The 17,076-nt window shown below is 35.7% G+C and overlaps 1 pseudogene; it reads left to right on the forward strand.

Annotated features, from left to right (window-relative positions):
• Positions 1-7,349: 7,349 nt before the first annotated feature.
• On the forward strand, positions 7,350-12,646 carry LOC136844001 (uncharacterized; annotated as a pseudogene).
• Positions 12,647-17,076: the final 4,430 nt, after the last annotated feature.

Genomic DNA, 17,076 nt, shown 5'->3' on the forward strand with positions numbered 1-17,076 from the left:
GTATACTGTAGATTAAACTTTATGAAGAAATTTAAAATGACTGCCTTTCTTAATGGAACTGATGGAAATGGAATTTTACAGGTAGTGCATTGGTAGATATAAATTCAATTGCCTCCACAAACGCGCCCTTTTTACAGGGTCTGCCAGGTCGAAAAAGGCTAATTGGAATGAAAAAAGGAATCTCGTCCCTCTTCCCTCCCTCTTAATCGACCTCTTTCGAGACTTCCCTTTATTCATATCTCCGTTTTCCTCCCTGGAGGTCAAGAAACACCAATATTTTGTATGTATGTATGTATGTATGTATGTATGTATGTATGTATGTATGTATGTATGTATGTATGTATGTATGTATATATATATATATATATATATATATATATATATATATATATATACTGTATGTATGTATATATATATATATATATATATATATATATATATATATATATATATATATATATATATATACATATATATATACATATGCATATATATATATATATATATATACATATATATATATATATATATATATATATATATATATATATATATATATATATATATATATATATATATATATATATATATATATATATATATATATATATATATATATATATATATATTTATATATATATATATATTTTTATATATGCCTTTGTTGAAAAGGGCACGTTGTATTTAAGTAAAGTTTTTTTTATATGAAAATGAAGTTCTTCATTTTTAATAGACGTGTTTTTTAGGGACAAGAATAGTTTTGCCCACGAAACAAAAATGGTTTTGGTTTTTTGTCCAGACATGACCATTATTCGGGGCCTACAGTATATTATCTTTTCTTTTATACATTTATTAACAACAGGGCGTAAACCGAAAATTGTCGAACATGGGATGCGGTTAATGGTGAGAGTAATTAGATGTAGTCACATTGCGTAGGTTTTATGGCCATGTTATTTGATAAAGTGATTACCGCTGCTCGGGCTCTAAAACATAAAATTCCAAATCACTGTATCACATTTTAAAATTTGTGTTTAATATGCAATTCATATTACTGTTCATTTTGATGAATCAGTTCCTCTAAGAACATGACCTCTTCTTATTATTATTTCTTCTTATTCAGCATAAGAACACACACACACACACTAGGAAGTAGGACAACTGCTAAAATATATATTAAATAGGAAGGGCGCTGAAGTAAGGAAATAACACTGTCGACTTTCATCTTAATTGCGTTAGTAATGGAAGTAGTGCTAATTGTAGCAGTTTCGCCCTGCACCATTGACAAGGAACAGTAGACTGGAATTTCCTAAAGTGCGAAAGATGTTGGTTACATTGCGGGATTGGAAGTGTTCTGTCAGAAATCTGCTTCCGTCATTGCCCATTTCCCTAAATTTGGAGGACACAGTGGGACTCCGCTTGATGAAGATCCTTGCAAGGTAATATTGCAAGATGAAAGCATTTGCTTTGTTAGGCGAAGGTGAACTCATCAGATGCAGAATCAGCTGCTAAAAGGGATTACAATGTCGACCGTTGTCAGTCTTATTTATGTATGATCGTTTTCCTTGAATTTTTGTCACGATATTGTAAAAGAATTGTTCATCAGTGTTCCATTCCAACAAATGAAAGTCAGCAAATATTTTTACATCTCGTTTTATGTTTTTAGAATTTTTATTCCAAAAGCATACGCTCTGAAATGGTTCTGAAAATTCATCAGTTTCGTTTGTTGTTTGTAAAATTAACATTTTTGAGATTTGGTTTCGAATCAACATTTTCTTTGGATTTGCGAAAACAGTGGTTTTTGTCCTTTATTTTATTTCAAATTATACTTATTTACATTCTTAGAAATATAATTTCTTGCAGAGCAAAGAAAAATCCCTTTCTTTGGTAGGAACAATTTTTAACAAAGAGAAGGATGGTTTTCGTTCTGTATTACGTTAAAGATTATATTCTGTCGGTCTACGTGTAATAACAAATTATCTACTCGTTATTTAGAGACCCAGCTCCGCCTGATAGCCAACCCTGCTGTGAATAGATACTGACGTCAAGTGGGGTCAAATGGAAGGTCATGGGGCCACCCACGGTTGAGCTATATCGATATAGCTCAACCGTGGGGCCACCAATCAAAAATGGTGAGACTCGGAACGCTCCAACCTTATGGAGCCACCCTCCTGTTAAAAGGCTTTGGCGTCCGGCGTAAATAAGTATATAACGTGTATATGTATATAGCTCCAGTTGCATTAATCATTTTACTAAATAAATGTTTTCTTCCATATTCTGGGACAGGGTGTTATGGGAATTTTTATTAGAAAAATTATTTTTGCGGTACTGTAATGAATGAATAAAATAATTTATCTCTTTACTTGATTGTTTATTTGGTTATTTATTTTTTGCGTATTAAGTTAAGTATACCTTAGTTTTACCAGACCACTGAGCTGATTAACAGCTCTCCTAGGGCTGGCCCGAAGGATTAGAATGGCTAAAACCAATTGGTTACTTAGCAACGGGACCTACAATTATTGTTTAATCCGAGCCACATATTTTTTGCGTATTAGAGAGAAGGGCTTTAATATCCTGTTTTGGAAATTCCATTTAGAATAAGTGTTTTACTGTTTTAATGAGTAACACTTCTGTTAACTGATTGGTCGTCTTACTGTGCTCAAATGGAAAACAAATATATTTTTGTCTATGGGAACAATTTGATGAAAGCCATTTACATTTAAATCATTGTTGCTTTTGAAATGTTGCCACAGAAACCATGAAGTAATCAGGAAGTGTTGTTCTAATATTTCCAAAGGCAAAGGTCCAAATTTCATCCCTTATACAGAAAGGGAGAGAAACATTCTAAGCGGCATAACCCATTCGGAAATGGATGAACTAAGCTAACTGACAACTAACACAGGGTAAACTGGCGGCACTGATCTCTCTCTCTCTCTCTCTCTCTCTCTCTCTCTCTCTCTCTCTCTCTCTCTCTCTCTCTCTCAAAGTCAAGTCTATAGAATTTCAGTAACTTTTACTATAGGCGAAATTTAGTTCTGCTTTCTCACTTCCGTAGTATCGATTTGTTCCAAGGTTTAGTTTTGGGTGTAAGCTGATGGTGATCCTGCTCTTTTTGAGTTTGCCAGGTACCGTGAAATTCACTTTGAGCTTGTTCCCCGCAGAGGACCCTGTTACGCATAAAAAAAACGTATATCGAAGCAAATTTCGTTTAAATGATAGGAATATAGGCGTTTTCTTATCAGAGGGTTTGCTGACACCTCACTTTTAGCCTTGTGGCTCTAAGCAAGTTTTCAGGGAACATGGTTGCTAATCTCGTCCCCCTTTTTTCATCTTGGGTACCATCTCTGCGGTCGTCTAACCACTATTGGAATACCTTGAAGATGAATTGCATAAACTTTATTTTCAATGAGGAATATTTTAAACAAACGTTTGGTATAGCAATGGGAAACCCACTTTCGCCTGTTCTTTCAAATTAAATATGGAATTTTTCGAATGCCTGTACATCCCCAAGATTTTCCATTTTCCTGTAACATGGTACTGTGATATTGATGATATTTCAGCCATCATACCCAAAGATTTGGACGTAATATATTGGCTCAAACTCGAGGGAACCTTTTAATTGTAAATGTAGTATTTATTTATATGAAAAGACAAATTATTTGACATGTGGTTAAGATTTAGATATCTCAGACAAGAACAAGATTATTTTTTTTTTTCGTCTGACACGCTAAATCAGTTAATCCGCAGGTAATAAGCTGGTCAGATTGTTCGCTCGTATCCTCACTGAGCGCTCTTTAAGGTCTGATGTCCGAAATCTTTTGATGTCGATACGATGCATTGGACGGAGACCTTCTCTCACGCGCCACTTTCGTTTGGCTCGACTATAGGTCAGCAGATGTGTCCTCCCTTCTTAGTCAGACATCGGATCTCTTCCCAGGTCGGCCTTACTGTGGAGCTTATACTGGTGGATTGCAGACGTCATTTGAATGGCAGTGACATAACTGAAATTTTAGACGATAACTGCCTTATTAAACTCAAAGGAATTTTTAAAGGATATAAATCAGTATAATCAGATATAAATTTTACTCTTGTACCTATTTAGCTATTGAGATTTTATTTTTATATTTATGTATTTCTTTTCATTTTAGTTATGCGCATGCATGATTGTTAACTAATTTGAGTAAATGTATTTGTTGCAGTGTACTGATCTGTGTGAATGTATTTATCAGAATGCATTAATATACAGTATGTTGGTATGAGTGTGCATCGTCGTGTACATGTTTATTTTCAATCGTAAATTTCAGCCTTAACATTATTTCCAGCGCTGAATGACTAGATACGCTTCAGAGCTTGGCTTTTGGCCTAAATTCTGTATTCCAATGCAGTTCATACACACACACACATATTTATATATATATATATATATATATATATATATATATATATATATATATATATATATATATATATATATGTTATATATATTATATATATATATAATATATAATATATATATATATATATATATATATATATATATATATATATATATATATATATATATATATATATATATAAGCAAATCCCACAGGAAAAGACAGGCAGAAGTTCAGTACCAAAAACTGTGATAAAATATATTATGGACAAACTGGAAAACCACTTTCACAACGAATCAAACAGCACCAATATTCTGTGAGAACTAGCCATATATCGAATGCATTATTGGTACATATGAGAGATTTAGATCATCCTATTAACTGGAGTAAAGCAAGACCTTTAGTCCCATGCAATGACACAGTTAAAAGGAATATCATCGAATCTTGTTTTATTAAGTCAAATAATGAAAGTGTTCTAAATTTAAGTCTTGGTTTATTTAAACTTGATGCTTTAATAATTAAAAAAGTTGTTGATAAATATAAACAAAATTAGTATTTGTTTTTATACATGTTTCTGCAATTTGAATGGGTAAGATTCCGTTTGCCTTATGGTTAAGTATATATTTGGATTAGTTTGTGACCGCGCGATCCCGGATTTGCCGTGGATTAACCTTTTCTTTTTAACCCCTGGCAATTAACCATCTGGTATTAAAGTTATACATGTTTTTGGATTTTGTAAGCCTAAACTTTAGTATTTCTTTTTGTTTGGTCTTAGGTTCAGTTTGACAGCTCGATCCCGGATTATCCTGGATTAACTTTCTGTTTAATACCCTTTGACAACTGACCATCTGGTATTCTTGTTGTTTTTGTTTACTTTGTAACCTTCTTTATATTTGTGTCCCATTCGTGCCCCCGACGATGCGTCAATAAACGTGAAAGCGCTTGGTACTACTGAACTTCTGCCTGTCTTTTTCCTGTGTGATTCGCTTATACACTGAAGTCACGTGCATCTACTGTGATTTTTAAGCATATATATATATATATATATATATATATATATATATATATATATATATATATATATATATATATATATATATATATATATATATATACATATATAGACATATATATGTACTGTGATTCCTCATAGTTAGTATTAGTAAAAGTAGTACTAGCTGTAGTAACGAGGCATACTGGCCCTTCTACTACATTATGAATAGTCGTTTACCGGAGTTTGAGAGAAGGCCATGAGTAGCTTTTGTGTGGCAAAGTTATTGGGGAAGTGTCTTGCTTGAATATGTATGACTGGAAAGAATCTGTTGATGACAGCAACTTGAGACGAGTTGTAAATGCGTTTCGGGCTTTTGATTTAGTATAAGCATAAAGTTTTGGATGAGAAACTTGATGTTGTATCTTTAATGATACTTTATTTTATGTGTGTTTTGAGTGGTTCTATTTGATTGTACACCCAGTTTGTTTATTGGTCGATAATTTTGGTGTTTTTTTTTATTTTTTTCGTTCTCAATAACTTTTTGTTGTTCATGCTATTTAGAAAATATAATTGTAACTTTAATCCCGACCCCGATGTATTGGTTTGGACCACAGGATACTTAAGATTGGGATAATGTGAGGTCGGAGATACTTTTGTACGCTGACGAATGAAAAGGAACAAATAGATGTAAATAGATAGGACTTTCCAGCATATCATTTGGAGCGTAGAAGCTAATATGCAAAAAATAAGATGAAAGGAAATCTAAAAAACAGTGTGTACTATAGATTAAATATTATGAAGAACTTTGATACAAATGCCTTTTTGACCGAAAGCTAATGGGTACCTTTATGCCGATTGGAGCTGATGTTAAGGGATCTTTACAGGTTTAAAAGCATTTCCAATGCTTCACAATTAGGGCCTAATGCAGTTGCAGATGTAAAAAAATTGCCTCAGCGAACGCGCCCTTCATACGGGGTTTACTGAGTCGAAAATGGCTAACTGGAATAAGAAATAGGGTTTTCGCCCTCCCTCCCTCTTAATCGACTTCTTCACAGTATTCTCTTTATCCATTCCTCCTTTTGCCTCCCCAAAGGTCCAGAAAACGCAACTTTTTATCCTATATATATGTTGTGTGTGTGTGTGTGGGGGGGGGGGGGTTGCTGTACTTTTGTTGAAAAGGCTGCGGTTGTATTTCATAGAATTTATTTTCATATTAAAGTGAAATGCTTTATTTTTGCTAGATGTGTGTTTTTTTTTAGCCAAAAATAGCTTAGCTCACGGACTAAAATGTTATTTTTTTTCTAGACATGATCATATTTTGGGTCTGTATTAAGTTTTCATTTATACATTTATTAACCAGAGGGCGTAAACCGAAAAACGTTGAACATCGGAGGGGGTTAATAGCGTGGCTAATTGAATGAGGTCTCATTCCGTAATGTTTTATGGGCAAATTATTTGATAATGTGATCATCGTTGCTGGACTTCTAAAACTTACCATTCAAAATCACTATTAATAAATTCGAGCATTTTAAAGTTATTATTCCTTTCTTTGTTTTTCTGTCTTTATTTTATAGGTCCCATTGTCAGCTGTTAAGTAAAGTGTGCACTGGTTAGTTTTCATCATTTAAATGAGAGAAGAGAGAGAGAGAGAGAGAGAGAGAGAGAGAGAGAGAGAGAGAGAGAGAGAGAGATTTTAAATTTTGTGATAATTATGCAATTCATATTGATATTTTTAGAGTTTCATTACCTATCCGAACATCACCACATCTTATTCTTATGCAGTCTTGTACAGTACAGCATAAACACAAACACCAGGAAGCATGATAACGATTAAAATTTACACTAGGTAGGAAACGCGCTGAAGTAAGGAAATAGCGTTCTCGACTCTCATCCTATTTGCGTTAGTAATGAAAATAGTGCCAACTGTGGTCGTATCGCCATGTACCTTTGACACTGAACTGGAATTTCATAAAGTGCGAATGATGTTGGTTATATTGCATGGAAATCCATTTTATTGCACTCAGAGCGGAACGGAAGGGTTCTGCAGAGATCTGCCTCCATCATTGCCCATTCTCCTAAATTTGGAGGACACTCTGTGGGGCTCCGCTGGATGGATTGTAAGATGAAAATATTCGTTTTGTTAGGTGTTGATGAACTGGTCAGTTACTAAGAGCGGTTGCTATGTCTGCAGTTGTCAGTCTATTTATTTCTGATAGTTTCCCTTGAATTCTTTTTTTTTTCCACGGCGTTTAGTTAAAAGAACAATTCACGATGCGTTTCATTCAATGAATAAAAAGTGAGCAAATATTTTTCATCTTGTTTTATGCTTTTAATTTTTTTATTTCCACCAGGGGCTTTTGTATTTTATATTCAGTGTACGGTCTAAAATGACTATGGACATTCGTCAGTTTCGTTCTCTAGCTTGTAAATATAAAATTTTCGATTTTTGGTGTTGAATTACTATTTTATTTAGTTTGGCGATTTTTTTCCTTTATTTTATTACAACTCATATTTCTTTACTTTTTATAAAAAAAATTTGTTTTCCAGCAAAGAAAGGGATTTTTTCTTTTGTTGGAAATTTTATTTTTAAAAATAAATTTTCCAACAAAAGGAAAAAATCCCTTCTTTGTTGGAAAACAATATCTAACAAACAGAAGGGTGGTTTTCGTTCTCTATATTGTTAAAAATGTTCGTATATTCACTCGGTCTTATGTAATAACGAATACATCACTCGTTATTTTAAAATCCAGTGCCACTTACCAGTCAGCTCAGCTGTGAATAGGTAATAACGCCACTGGGGTCAAGTGAAAGGCATTGGGCCTCCAGTCAACTTGATAAGAATCAGAAAGCTCCACCACTGCATGCACAGTGGAGCCACCCTCCGAATAAACGGAATCGGCGTATGGTGGAAATGTAGATACGTATAGAGCTTCAATTACGTAACTTTTGTTTCCTTACAAAACTGGCAGATGTCTCCTTAAACTCGTTTGTCGTTTTATACAATACGTTTTTTCTTCCATATTCTAAGACAGGTTGTTACTGGAACTTGTGTTGGCTGTTAATGCTTGCTGCTAAATTTGCAAGCTAAGTGGAAAAACTGTTTTGCACTATTAATTAATTTTTTCCCGTATGCAAGAGAAAGGGGTTAATATCCTCTTTCTAGAATTTCACGTAATATAAATGTTTCACTATTTGAATGAGTGACACCTGTTTACTAATTAGTCGTCTTATTACGCTCAGATGAAAAACAAATATTATTGCTTTTATTGATACAGTTACTTTGATGAAATTCATTTACATTGTATTCATTATTGCTTTTAAAACGTTGCATAGAAAACTATTAAGAAACCAGCAAGTGTTGTTATAATGTTTCCAAAGACAAAGGTCCAAATTTTATTCCCCGTATAGAGGGAAAAGAAATTGTTAAGCGGCGTAGCCTATTCGGAAACTGATGAACTAAGCTGACTGACAACCAGTACAGGTAAACTTATAGTGCTGATCTCTCTCTCTCTCTCTCTCTCTCTCTCTCTCTCTCTCTCTCTCTCTCTCTCTCTCTTCAATTCAAGTCTATTTAATTTCGGTAACTTTTATTGTAGGCGAAATATAGTTCTGCTTTCTCATTTCCGTAGGATCGATTTGTTTCAAGGTTAAGTTTTGGGTGTAAGCTGATGGTGATCCTGCTCCTTTTGAGTTTGCCAAGCACCGTGAAATTCACTTTGAGGTTTTTTCCCCGGACGGAAAAAAATATATATAGCTGGCCCGCTGGTATAGCAGTTAGTGTCGTGGCATGTTACTAAGATGTCGCGGGTTCGCCCCTAGGGAGATGAAAAATCACTGATCATGTACTGCTGCAGTGTGGGGTCTGCGGTGGGAGGTTGAAACCAACATTCTTTGGAAGCTTGAATTTCAAGTCAATGGACCCTGTGTGCTTGTTCCTTGTGAAGACCCTTCTCTAAGGGCTATCATACATATACTAGAGTTTGCGGAAGAACAATAAATTTCAACAGGTGTTCTCCAAAGTTAGGGTCACGATAGGTGAGATAACAGTCAGTGTGCAAATATTAACAGAGAGGGATACAAATATCAAAAGTAAAAATAATATAATATATTTACAAACACAATACAGATAGAAATGATTGCTGGAACCACTACAAATACATCAGTATATGAATAGCATTCATACAATAAACTGAGTACAATAATAATTTGCGCAAAGAACCCACACCATTAATTAAAGAAACCAAAAACATACATCCTCAAAAATAAGGGGGTCCCGAAAGAAAGGAGAAAATAACGGCCAGAATGAAGCCCAACAATTAAAACTAAGATGCCCTAACTAATACAAAGTGGCCACTAAGTTTTAATCTCCACGAAAATCCTTATATGAGGAACTGCCTGTTGATTCAATGGGACGTAACAGAGTAAGGCAAGGCGGGAAGGGGGTTCCCCACAACACTCCAAAGGCCCAACGTGAATCAAAGAAGCGGGAAGGTGTTCCCTGCTATACTTTAAAGCCTGCAGACTAAAGGTCCGACCTCCACACAAAAGGTCCACGTCTCTCCCCCGTCAACAAAATTAAGTAAAAGACTTATACCTTCTCATAGCGAGGTTCCCCAGGCAGATACTGGCCCAAGGATACAGCAAGATGAAGCAGCAGCGTTGCATATAGATATCACTGCGAGGGAAAAGCGAATATTTGCAGAATACAGGTGCGAACTTGCTGTAATCCAAAATGTCGTATCAACACGAAGGCCAGAACTCGACTGCCCAACTACTATGAGATTCAGAGGCGTCGTGCACGGTTTTTTTTATTTTACTCCTTATCAAAGAATCAGATGAAGGTGAAAGTTGGCATATTAATATTTCACAACCATACAAATATATCGAGAAATATATCTAGTAATGAAATTCGATAGTTTTCATTTTTATAAAGTAAAATTGGTTTGCCAATGCCGTATCCAGGGATATACGTGGCAAGGATCCTCAAACGTTTATGACGTAGGTAGAGTAAACAATCTATGACGAATTTAGTCCCGCCCATAAACCTTACAAACTCATTCACTTGGTTTCGTCAGCTTTAAACCCTTACCTGTCAAAAGATCAAAGAATGGCTAATAAGATTTGGAATTGTCCCCGTGGTTGCAAAACTGCATTTGCCTTGCGGCTTGCAACCTTGTATACGGGAGAAAAAACCGTGGTAGTACTTACTACTCCTTGAACAGGTAAGAAATCGATTTCCAGATTACGTAATTACTTCCAGTCTGATTTTTATTTTGCGAAAAAAATATAACTATTGCAATGCCTTTTGAATTGTGAACATTTCCATTGAGTACCCATTATGTAGTGAAGAGAGAAAGCAATAGAGAGAGAGAGAGAGAGAGAGAGAGAGAGAGAGAGAGAGAGAGAGAGAGAGAGAGAGAGAGAGTGTAAAAGGATTGTTCAGTCTTTATAGAATTATTATTGTTCTGAGAAGATTTTTGGGAAAGCTAAATACAACCAGTAATGTATTCAAGTTATCAGTACAGCAATGGACCATCTGATTTAAGATTTGTTGTTTTCCATAATCAATGTATAATTGCTTTAATATATATATATATATATATATATATATATATATATATATATATATATATATATATATATATATATATATATATATATATATATATATATATATATATATATATTATATATATTCTTTTCTGTCCTTTAAGGCCTTATGACCGCGTTGGACAAGTTTTGGGCATGACTGCAGGGGCAGTAAGGGCCAAAGTCAGCCTCCGTACCTCCAGTTCATGTCATTCACCATCGTCAGTAACACCAGTTTCATCAGCACCATCCGCCTTTGATAACTTTACTGTTGGTGCGATTCGTCGCTTTATCCACAGAAAGTTTGATGAGAAGGAGTATTTTACAGTTGGCTCTCTAACAATGGACCTTAAAACAGCTGGCATTATCTCAGAAAGGACATCACCGAGTTCAGTAATCCGCCTCCTGCATTCTCTGGGATTCAAGTATAAAACTACACAACGGAAAATGTATGTGAGGAAGGAGTCTCTGGATATAATTTGCCGCCGAATTAATGCTCTACGGGATCTACGACGCCTCAGGAGGACGGAAGGAAGGTGGTGTACGTTGATGAAACTTGGTTCACCACTAGAATGACCCATAGCAGGGAATGGGCAGACACCACGCAGGATATCACCAGTCCCTCTTACAGCCGTCAGGTCCCTCCAGGAGAAGGTGAACGATTTGTGGTGGTAGCTGCTGGCACCAATGAAGGCTTCATTGAAGGCTCGTATCTGTGCTACCCCGCTAAGTCAATCAAGGAGATTATCATGGCGAAATGAATGCCAAATTGTTCGAACAGTGGCTTACGACACAGCTTCTACCGTCCCTCCCGGAGCCATCGGTTCTTGTGCTAGATAATGCACCATATCACAGCACACTAACCGAGGAGAGTCGATGCCCTACGTCAGCAAACAGAAAGGCGGATCTCGTAAGGTAATTACAATAAATCACAATATATATATATATATATATATATATATATATATATATATATATATATATATATATATATATATATATATATATATATATAGACATCATGAAATACGTATACACACGCATTAAAGTTAATGACTTGACTGGAAATTTCATATGATTCAATATTCTATTAACTGTGTGAAGTCAGTAAATTATTCTTGATGGAAACAATATCAAATCATAGTTTAATGATACAGTAATAACGGTATGTAAATTAGCATTCTATGGTCTATTTCCACTCTAATAATGATTAATTAACTTTTCTCGACAGGTGGCTGGAGCAGCGTAGGATATCGTTCCCACCTTTGGCCACAAAATCTGAGCTGTTGCTCGTTTGCCAAAAGAATCGTCCGGAAAGGAGATATGTGGTGGATAACATCATCCGGGAGTGGGGCCACGAAGTTGTGCGCTTGGCACCCGCTCACCCAGAGCTCAACGCCATTGAACAGGTGTGGGGTCATATGAAGAGGCAAGTGCGTTCATCGCTCCGTCGATTTACGCGGTCTGACTTGCAGGCCAGGTTGGAGGAGGCAAGGCTTTCTGCTACCCCGGAAGTGTGGGCAGGAGCAGTTAGACAATCACGTCATTTTGAGGAGGAGTACTGGGAATTGGACAACATCCGGGAGACTTACGTGGATCCAGTCATCATTAATTTAGTCAGTGATGATGAGGATGATGATGATCTTTTCCTTGATAGTGATGATGATTGTGATTTGTAAATAGATTATGAATAGTTTTGGTGTTTCATTTGTACATTTAAAGGGAATTACAAATACACAGAGTAAAAGTAAAATACATTTCATTTGAAATATTTTTAAGATATACCCACACCAATAGTAACAATGATAGAGGAAAAAGGGAACGATGGCAACCCTTGTTCCCCCTCAGAGTCATCGCTGATTTCCTCAGGTCAGCTACGTTTCCTACGATAATCGATAATCGGTAATTATATATGCTTGAGGGTGACTGGAACTGGCATGTCTACCCATTGTCATGCCCTGTCACCCATGAATTAAGGATAAGTAAAATGAAATAAGATAAAAGGCTAAAAGAAAAATTTAAAATGAAAAACGAAATGAATAACGAAACTCTAAATACCAAAAAATAAAACAAAACATTCGCTCGCACGTTCTTTCTCAGGTTTGTGCCATATAGTACTGTTTCATAAGGGTAATAATGCTCAGCTCCATCGCCAATAGAAATGATGATTTTTATTACAATAAAGTAAAACATAGTTACATATAGATAATAAATCGAATATGTGATGTCCAAGGCTATAACAGTATGAACTTTCATTTATTTGCCTGGATGAGAACTGCTGAAAACTTACCAAAACTTACGACATTTCAGTCACTGCTTCTTTGACAGGACTCCTTCCCTGAATGCATGAGTTTGTTCCCTCATTTGCAATACTGCATATTTAACTTGGAAAATTACTTTATACATTTCTCAAATGAAAACCCGGAATTCTGGGAGGCCAGGACCCATTACACAATAAAGAAACATTTGCAAAGTCTTTATGAATAGCTGAAAGATTCTGATGTGGGCGGGGCATCTATGCTGCCGTGGAAATACAGCAATAGTGGTAGTAATAGTAGCAGAATGTATAATTTTAGCCTTTAGGTTTATTTATTTGATCATTGGTGATCATTTAGCATCTTTTGCAACTACTTGAGAAATGTATTTTCATCGTCAGTAATTCAATTCTTAAACTTCATGAGATATTTCAGTATTATCCTGAATTATGACGTAGCTTAGAGGGTGGAGCCATTTGTAACGTCACAGGTAAACGTCATTACTGTCTTCTAAGCCATGAATGACTTTTTAATGTCTCTGACTACAGAAAGTGGTGTGTTCTTCTATGATCAGCTAAAACTATAAGTCATAGGTACAAGATGATGTTAGAAAATAAAATGTATGGTTGTGAAATATTCATATGCCAACTTTCACCTTCATCCGATTCTTTGATAAGGAGTCAAATAAAAAAAACCGTGCACGACGCCTCTGAATCTCGTAGTAGGGCACAGGGACTCCGAATACACCTCGGAGTTCTCGAAGGAAACCAAAAACAGGACCCTGAGAAAAAACAGGCCAAGGATCAAAGCAGGAATAGTAACTCAAAATAATGTGGAGGAAGAAAACTTAAAACCCTGATGGGGATACTAAAATGAATAACAAAATAGGATAAACTAAAGATAATGAAAAAAAAGAACAAAGTTTTAACAGTTTCATCTACTGAAATGATAATATACTGAGGCAAATTTCGTTTAAATTATATGAATATACTTTTTTTTCTTACTGGATAGTTTACTGACACCTGATTGTAGGCTTACGGCTCTGAGCAAGCTTTCATGAAACATGGTAGCATACCCATCCTCTTTTTATCCCTGGGTGCAATCTCTGCGGTCGTCTAACTATACTAGGTCAACGGACATGTCCTTCCCCATCAGTCAAACCTAGGACCTCCTCCCAAGCCGGCCTGACTGTGGAGCTTATACTGGTGAATTGCAGAAGTCATAAATAACGGCATATCTGTCTCATGTTAACCTTTAATATCTCTACGACTTAGACACTATGGAAGTTTTAGTTTAATTCTTACAACCCAAAAAATATAGTATAATTTCTCATTTCAGGGGCGTTTGGATGTCAGGGAAGAGTCATTTTTAAACAAACAAACAGTCTTCTGTTTCTTTATTCGTTATAAAGGAAAACTGGGACCCATATATAGCATATATAAGCCAAGATATTTTCAGGACAAAAATCTTGAAAAATTTCACCCGTCGAGACTAGATCCATCTAAATCTGTCACACGACTTATGCCTTTTACGACAACCTCTGCTCCCGGGTCTATAGCGGCTACCCCTCAGGAATAGATTTTAATCAGGCATGAGACTACCTTTCCAGTCTTCTTGTTAAGAGTGTCTTATCACAATCCCTTATGTTCTTCCTTTTCTTGTGTCGCTTGACATTCCCGGACATATTTCATATTATGATGTTCCTTGGGCACAATGACTTCAAATCCCCTTTATTAGCTGACTCAAGAGAATGACAGCATCTCTCTCTCTCTCTCTCTCTCTCTCTCTCTCTCTCTCTCTCTCTCTCTCTCTCTCTCTCTCTCTCTCTTTGTGGTATGATACCTGTTATGGAGACTTTTCACGGGATTGGAACAAGAGGGAGAATGACAATATTCTGTTCCTTCGGAAGTCGGGTTTTGTTTGCTTGAGTGCACTTGCGTCCTCGTTTTTCCTACTTTTTTTTTAATGCCCCTTTTATATTGGAATGGGAACATTTACATTTTTTAAAGAATAGTGTCTGCATACTGATGATGCCGTGCTGCGTAAATCCTGCAATGTTTTTCTTCCTTAAGTAAATCGTGGGAAGTATTAACTTTGTTCTTATCACTTTCAGTTCTTACATCAGACCTTTTTTCTATTTATATCTCCGATGGTGTTTATCACACCAGCTCTTCCTGAAATATGTCATTTCAGCCCTAATCAGCTCCAGTGCTATATACAGTTACATTTGTAGATTCCCAGTCTTTTGCAAATTACGCAGTTTAATGAAGTTTCCTTGGCATTTTGTGGCGATATTTTTGTGGAAAGAGAGGTCTCATCTGCACAGATATTTCCTGATGACATTCGACATATCATGCGAAATCATTCGGTCACTTACTGTGGGTTAAAGGGTATTTTAATGTCCATAAACGAATAAATGTGTGATTGACCTAAGTGACTATTTACATTCATTCAGATATACTAAAAATCACATTTAATCTTAATTGTAAATAGATCTTCTGCATACATATATACTGTATACATATAACGATTTACTTTTTCTTTATTTTTAGCTCGTCTATGTTACTTTCGAATGTAACGAATTCTGAAAGAGGTCATTTTTTCACTCGTCTATGTGTGTTGGCAGACTTTTTCGAGAATGATTGAATAGGGTTAGGTAAAACTTGCTAGACATATTCATGAGACAACCTATTCGAGAGGACCAACGTTTTGGAATTCTGTTTTAAGGTTCTTTGCAGCTGGAAATTTCCTAACAAGGGCCATGGGGAGACAAGTCGTTCAGCGTGTTACTCGATACATCAGACATCGCGAATGGGGAGAATTTAAAGAAACTTAAAAAGAGTAAGATTTTATTCTCTGTTTCATTGTTCGTCGGAATGTTTTCCAAGCTTCTCAGTGTTTCCCGTCTGAAACATTCCAACCTATTTCATTTCTCTCTCTCTCTCTCTCTCTCTCTCTCTCTCTCTCTCTCTCTCTCTCTCTCTCTCTCTCTCTCTCTCTCTCTCTCTCTTCTGTCTTGCTGTAAATATATATATCGTTGTTTGGTAGGTTCGCAGGAGCGTTGGACCCCTTCCAGTAAATCCTGAAACTACTATATTTATCTAGAGGAAATAGAAGGAAACTTTTTTATTCTTTTTTGTGTTTACTCATAGTTATTTGAATGTGGTATAGATTATATTGAGGATATCTGTTTTTCGTCTTCAGTGGATTATTGTAAACCTTCAAATAGCAACCTCTTCCTTCACTCGTACAAGCCACAGAATCTTTTCTTTCCCATTCTAGAAAGCGATTACTTGCGGGCGACTGCTTTTTGCGCGTTGCATTGACAACTCCGGAAAAGAAACTTCAGCCAGGTGAATAGTTCCATTTCAAGTTGGTTCCTAGCTGTTTGATTGGAAAAGTTAGGCATTAGATTTTGCGAAGTTTCACGTGTCACTTTCAAAATGTTTCAACTTCGGCTCTATTAAATTTAGCTTGTCTGAACTGAAAATATTTGTTTTCAGTTTGTTTCTCGTTTCTAAGTTGCTGTTTGTCATCATGATCAAAATGGATTCCTTTTTCATTTCCTTGGAATAAGACAACGTCAAACTGGTAGGTTTTCAATAATTTCTGCGATTTTGCCATATTTCGTTTTGCTTAACATTTGCTTACGTTTGTGATGTGAGATGTTTCCTTGCGCTTCCACCACTGCTATAGAGTTTTGTTTCTTGTGAAAAAAAACTTTTATTAGCTTGAATCATTTAACGCTATTTTTATTTCATTTGAATAGCTTAGGGTGAAGGCAATAGAGCAGAAGCATACTTCTGTTTTAAGATGAAGGGTATGACACAAAAATGCACGGGATAAAAAGGATGTCACTAGGATA

This window comes from Macrobrachium rosenbergii, chromosome 12 (genome assembly GCF_040412425.1).
Source record: "Macrobrachium rosenbergii isolate ZJJX-2024 chromosome 12, ASM4041242v1, whole genome shotgun sequence".
Lineage (NCBI taxonomy): Eukaryota > Metazoa > Arthropoda > Malacostraca > Decapoda > Palaemonidae > Macrobrachium > Macrobrachium rosenbergii.